This window comes from Fukomys damarensis, unplaced genomic scaffold (genome assembly GCF_012274545.1).
Source record: "Fukomys damarensis isolate Sample0158 unplaced genomic scaffold, DMR_v1.0_HiC HiC_scaffold_16, whole genome shotgun sequence".
Taxonomy (NCBI): Eukaryota; Metazoa; Chordata; class Mammalia; order Rodentia; family Bathyergidae; genus Fukomys; species Fukomys damarensis.
Window position 1 is genome coordinate 123,464,325 of NW_022900928.1, and position 6,000 is coordinate 123,470,324.

The following is a 6,000-nucleotide window of genomic DNA, read 5'->3' on the forward strand; positions in this document are numbered from 1 at the left end:
TTATTGGTACATTTTAGGTATACAGTACAGTTACATTAATGGATAAGAATTTGAAGCCCTGGTTTGCATTAAAATTCAGAAAGCCCCAATAGCAGACTGTTGTTGGTCATGTACAACACAGCACCGTAGTCCATCTGCTCTTCCTGAGAGTAGCCTTTGCCAGGCTAGGGGTGGAGGACACATACTAAAACATGCACTGGAGGATGGGAGGAATCATGGATGGTGCATGAGGCAGAGGCTCTGACCTTCTCCCCACTGCAGCTTAGCCCTTTTCCAGTTTTAGCAGAAAGAAACTGTCAATGTCTAGTAGGTTATATGCTCCCCCACCACTTTTCTCAGCCTGGCCAAGGGCCAGGAAGTCCTAGGTTACAAACGGGGTTCAACGCTGGAGGATAACTGGGGAGTGGCCTCCTGCAGATGGGGCAGGAGAGCTTGTCTACAAGAGCAGCCTACAGAAGAGAGTGGGCCGCCATTTGGCCACAGGAGGCAAGCATCCCAGGGAGAGGGACCCCAAAGAGGTGAAAACCATGACCCACAAAGCAAGTCAGAATCTAAAGAACACCCTTAAACTAGCGATTGTTGATCTCACCAGTGTCTTCAACAGGTTTTCAGGCAATTAGTGCTCACTCAGCAGAGGTCTCACGCTCCTATTTGACCTGGTAGAACAGCATGGTGAACATTTTTTCTTTAACCTCAGCTGATGCTATAGCAACCTGGAAGCAAAAAGAAAAATGAAAAAGAAGGGAAGAGACAGAAAAAAAAGGAAAAGGAAAGCAGTCTAGGTGACACAGAGTTTACCACAAAATACGTAAATAATATATTCTGCTCACCAAGCATTTCAATTCTATTAAGGTTTTGAGTGTCAGGGTTTCAGTATTTTATGAGTAGGCACCTCGGAAAATAGTAATAGATGGGGGAGGAGGCTTTGCAGTCTCTTGTGGGTCACCAGAGATGCTCAGGGTCCTCAGCAGAACCTTGTGTAGGAAAGAGGAAGTGGACTGAGCTCAGATGCTACCTGCAGCTCTCCAGTGCTGTGATTGTGAGAATATTATTGTTTTGTATGGACCCCTCTCAGTTGTTTCTCACAGTCCTTTAGAAAACTGGCCTCGTCCACGTTGTTAGGACAATGGACCTGTTTGTCTGACTCTGGAATTAGCTCATGATCCAAGACTGGCCAGGTGGAGTAGCCAGACTATCGTGATTGTTTCAGCCAGGGTACATGACTCAAGCAAGGCTCACCCAAGCCCCTTCACAAGATTTAGTCATGCAAACTGAAGGGTTTCTTTTTACTCTTTTAGGATTAGAAGCTTAAGGACAAAGTGAGCTCAGGACTAAAGTACTTGTAAATATTTTGTTCCTTGATAGCAAGAAAGCTCAAGATTAAAAATCAGCAGAGGGAGGGGAGGGAAGAGGGAAGAAGAGAGAGAGAGAGAGAGAGAGAGAGAGAGAGAGAGAGAGAGAGAGAGAGAGAGAGAGAGAATAATTGCAAACTGGATTCCAGATTTCTGTATATGGAAACAAGATCACATTTTAGACTTTTCAGCCATCACATTACTTTTCTTTTTTCTCAAGTTCTCCTTTAAGTGGGTTCTCATCTCTTGCAGTCAATAGTTCTTGATTAATACAACTTCTAAAATACATGGATTTTTTTCATTTCCATCAAAACTTGCTAGAAAAATTAAATATACATTCCACAGGGGGCGGTCTTTCCACCTCCAAGTGCTGCCCATCTCTCATGAAGGACAGTCAGGTGTTTTTCCTGAAGTTGTTCCAATGTGTAATAGAAGACTTACAGTTCTCAAGAGTGGATTATCACTCAGAAGAAAAGTGAATGCACATATTTGCATCACAGATAAGTATCAAAAGTGCCAAAAATGCTTTACTTAGTAAAAATTTTCATTTTATTACAACTTCATTACCCAATCAGACAGCTCTCTGTTCTCATTCATAACAATAGCAACAGCAGCAGCGGCAATGATAATAATAACAACAACAAAAATTATTTTTCTTAGCTTGAGAAACAAACAAATATGTTTTTCTATGCCTTGGATTCCAAAAGAAGAGTCCTACTTTGGGAAGGTCAGTGGTTTGTGTTTTTGACTTGTGCAGACTGCTCCCACTTCTTCCGGAAACGATCAAAAGACAAACCACTATTGAAAATATTGGGTTTTGGGAAGGCCACTGAAACTAATCCTGAAGATGAGTCATTACAATTAAACCCTAGGAGGTGAAGCCTCAGGATGGGCCTGTGACCTCCTTTTTTGTTCTTATTCATTGCAATAAAGGAAAACCCTACCACATGGGTACATTGTGAGCCCCATGAATCCTAACTTCAGAACTACTCTGTGGAGCTTAGGAAATTGAATAATTACATCTTTTAGTGACTCTCAGTTTCTTAGGTGCCACTGTACAAGAGTTCTGGTGATAATCCTATAAAAATTCTTGGATCAGGGAAGCAGTTGCCACCAGATCTGAATACTTGCAGGGATATACATGGGAAAATACAATGAGTCTCTGGGAAAATCATAGCTGCTTCACTTTGGGATCCTAAATGTATTTTTATAAAGTCAAGTTGGCTAGGGAACCCCTTGAGTTACATTTTATAGGATATTATCTTTTATTCCCCTTCTTTTGTCATTTAGTGAAAATAACCAAGAAAAATATAATAAATCTCTCAGCACAAATGAGAAATTATTTGAGTTAGAAGAATATTTCACTTATTCCTTCATCAGATGAAGCAAGAATGACTTACAGTTTTTAGATGTGCTTAAAGTCTCATGAAAGTCTGATAGTTGTTGCCCTGGTTACTTGTCTTTTTGCTGAGACAAAATACCTGAATCCAAAGTTAAAGGAGGAAAGGTTTATTTATCTCACAGTTTGTAGAGGGTTCAGTTCAAAATTGTCTGGCTCAAGGCAGAGTGGTACATAGCAGAGAGGCATTGCAGAGGAGAAACACTTGGCACTCAGAAGATAGGAAAACCAACAAGGGGCCTTAGCAGTGTCTTTCTGCTCTTTTTTTTTTTTTTTTTTTTTTTTTTAGAGGCTTTTAAATATTTATTGTTGAGTTTAGTAACAATTTGTCAGTCTGGGATTGGCTACCTCTATATGGCTTTAACATAGAAACACAGTAGATTGTTACATTCAAGTTCTTTTTTTTTCAGCTTTAATTGAGTTTATTGGTACATTTTAGGGATACAGTACAGTTACATTCATTGCTGGGAATTTGTACCTCTGCATGACAAGTCTTGGTTCTCATTTTTTCCCGTTGTCCCTGCCCTCCCTTCACTCCCTCTCCCCCTCCCCATCTACAAACACTTTATTTCCATCTTTTCATTATCTCACATTTTTTCTTTTCCCTTTTTACTCTTCCCCTACACATCCCACCTTCCCTACACCTTTAGCTCCTTTCTTCCCATTTCTCAAATGTCAGTAATCTTATTAGGATCTTCTGTATTATTGCAGATTACTCACACCAGAGAGACTATTTGGTATTTACACATGTGTGCCTTTTTTATTTCACTTAGGAGTATATCTTCAATATGTATCCATTTTCCTATGAATGAATCTATTTTCTCATTCTTTATGGCTGAGTAATATTCCATTTTATAGAAAAACCACATCTTCTTTATCCAGTTTCCAACTGATGGGCAAATGGGCTGTTTCCAAGTTTTAGCTATTACAAACTGTGCCGCTAGAAACATGGGTACGCATACTTCTCTGTGATATGATTCTTTTAGTTCTTTTGGAAAATACCCAGCAGAGGGATGGCTGGGTCAAATGGAACCTCCAGTCCAAGCTCTTTGAGGTATCTCCATATTGATTTCCATAGTGGTTGGAGCAGTCTGCACTCCCACCAACAATGGAGAAGGGTTCCTTTCTCCCTACAACCCTGACTCCCGCACCCCGCCAACATTTGTTATTATGTGATTTCTTGATAGCAGCCATTCTTTGTGGGGTGAGGTGGAAAAACTGGATGTCAGCCTGCCACAGATTAAAACTAGACCCTTATCTTTCACCATGCACCAAATTAAAAGCCAAATGGATTAAAGATCTAAATATTAAAACAGAAATATTAAACTTCCTGGAAGGTAAGTTAGGCAGAACCGCCAACATTTGTTATTATGTGATTTCTTGATAGCAGCCATTCTTTGTGGGGTGAGGTGGAAAAACTGGATGTCAGCCTGCCACAGATTAAAACTAGACCCTTATCTTTCACCATGCACCAAATTAAAAGCCAAATGGATTAAAGATCTAAATATTAAAACAGAAATATTAAACTTCCTGGAAGGTAAGTTAGGCAGAACTCTAGAAGACATTGGCATAGGAAAAGACTTTATGAACAAATCCTCAGTAGCAAGGGAACTAGCAGATAGAATCAACAACTGGGATCTCATCTTATTAAAAAGCTTCTGTACTGCCAAAGAAACCACCAGCAGAACTAGGAGACAACCTACAATGTGGGAAAAAATTTTTACCAGCTGTTCCTCAGACAAAGGACTATTATCAAGAATATATAAAGAACTCAAAACAACCAGCCCCCCCCAAATATAAAGACCCGATTCAAAAATGGGCATCTGAAATGAACAGACATTTCTCAGACAAAAAAGTAAAAGCAGTAAATAAATATATGAAAAAATGTTCCACATCACTGATCATTTGAGAGATGCAGATGAAAACAACATTGAGATTTCTGTTCTTTTTATGTTATGCAGACTACTGGGACTAGGGTGGTGCCAAACTAATTAGTAGACTGATTTAGTAATCACAAACCCTTAAAACCTAGGTCACACTCTAGATTCAGCCACTTCTGAAAAGCCACCTATGACTGCATGAGGCTTTGAAGGGACATCTAGACACAAACCATAACACTTGTTTGAGGTGGCCTAGTCACCAGGATGAGGCCGAAGTGTTCAGTAGTTGTCACAAATTCTGTTTACCAGCTGCATCAGCCTTCTTCTATGTGCCTTAGAATACTAGTAAATACATATTTTGTGCAAAAAGAGTTTGCTAGACAAATGAATTTGGGAAACAACACATGTTATGCAACTCTTAGAGCATATTGAAGACCCAGCATCATATAGTAAATAAAACAAAACAATTGACCTAGATTTGTCAGCGTTTGCCTCAAGTAGGTGAGCTGGGAAACCTTATTCTGTGGAGCACCTATGTAAAGGGCCTCAAAAATTCTGTAGGAGCTCTGAGGTGCTTGCTTCAGGGGTACCATTTTGGCCAATGGTTAAAATGTTCCAGAGAAACTCATGGAAAGCCATTTTTTATTTGACCATGCAAGTTTTGATAGGATTTGCTACAGCTAGGTTGGACCTGTAGAATTTGTTGGCCAAATCCAAATGGGAAAGACATAGATGTCTGGTCAGTGTTTACTCTGCCACATAAACAAACTCCTGGGTCTGGCTCTCAAGTTGGTCTGTGTTTTATTAGGCCAGCTCAGCTTTTATTCAAAATACTAAATTAAAAAATTAAATATTTTATGGAGGGAAAATTCCAGGCACATTGTTACTTGTATTTTCACAGAACAATTCCAAAATGCCATCTCTTAGGAAATACCAAAGTGCCATAATTTAATGAAACTTAGCATGTGGCTCTTGGAGTCAAACATCTAACAATTAACTCTCTGAGTAAATTTGAAATATGAACCCACGAGTCAGGCTAATAAAATCCTTTCTGCCTAGGTGTGCCTAACAGGCAAGGAGATATTAGTAGCACTAACTGGACCTATTAGCCAGTATTATTGAGCATTTCCCAGTGAGACTGCTAAAGTTCTCCAGAGGTCACAATTCATATGACTTTCGGGACCATGCAGTAGTATAAATGGATAAAAATCTGATGGAGTGGCAGGAACCATTTTGAATCAGAGAGCACCTTCCTCTACAAACCACAAAAAGCACTTATACAGTATTATGCATAAAAATATATTTGTTGGCTGAATTGGTTCTGTAGTCTAACAGTGTTAAGTCCCTATCTTGGCTTTGGAAGAGGAGG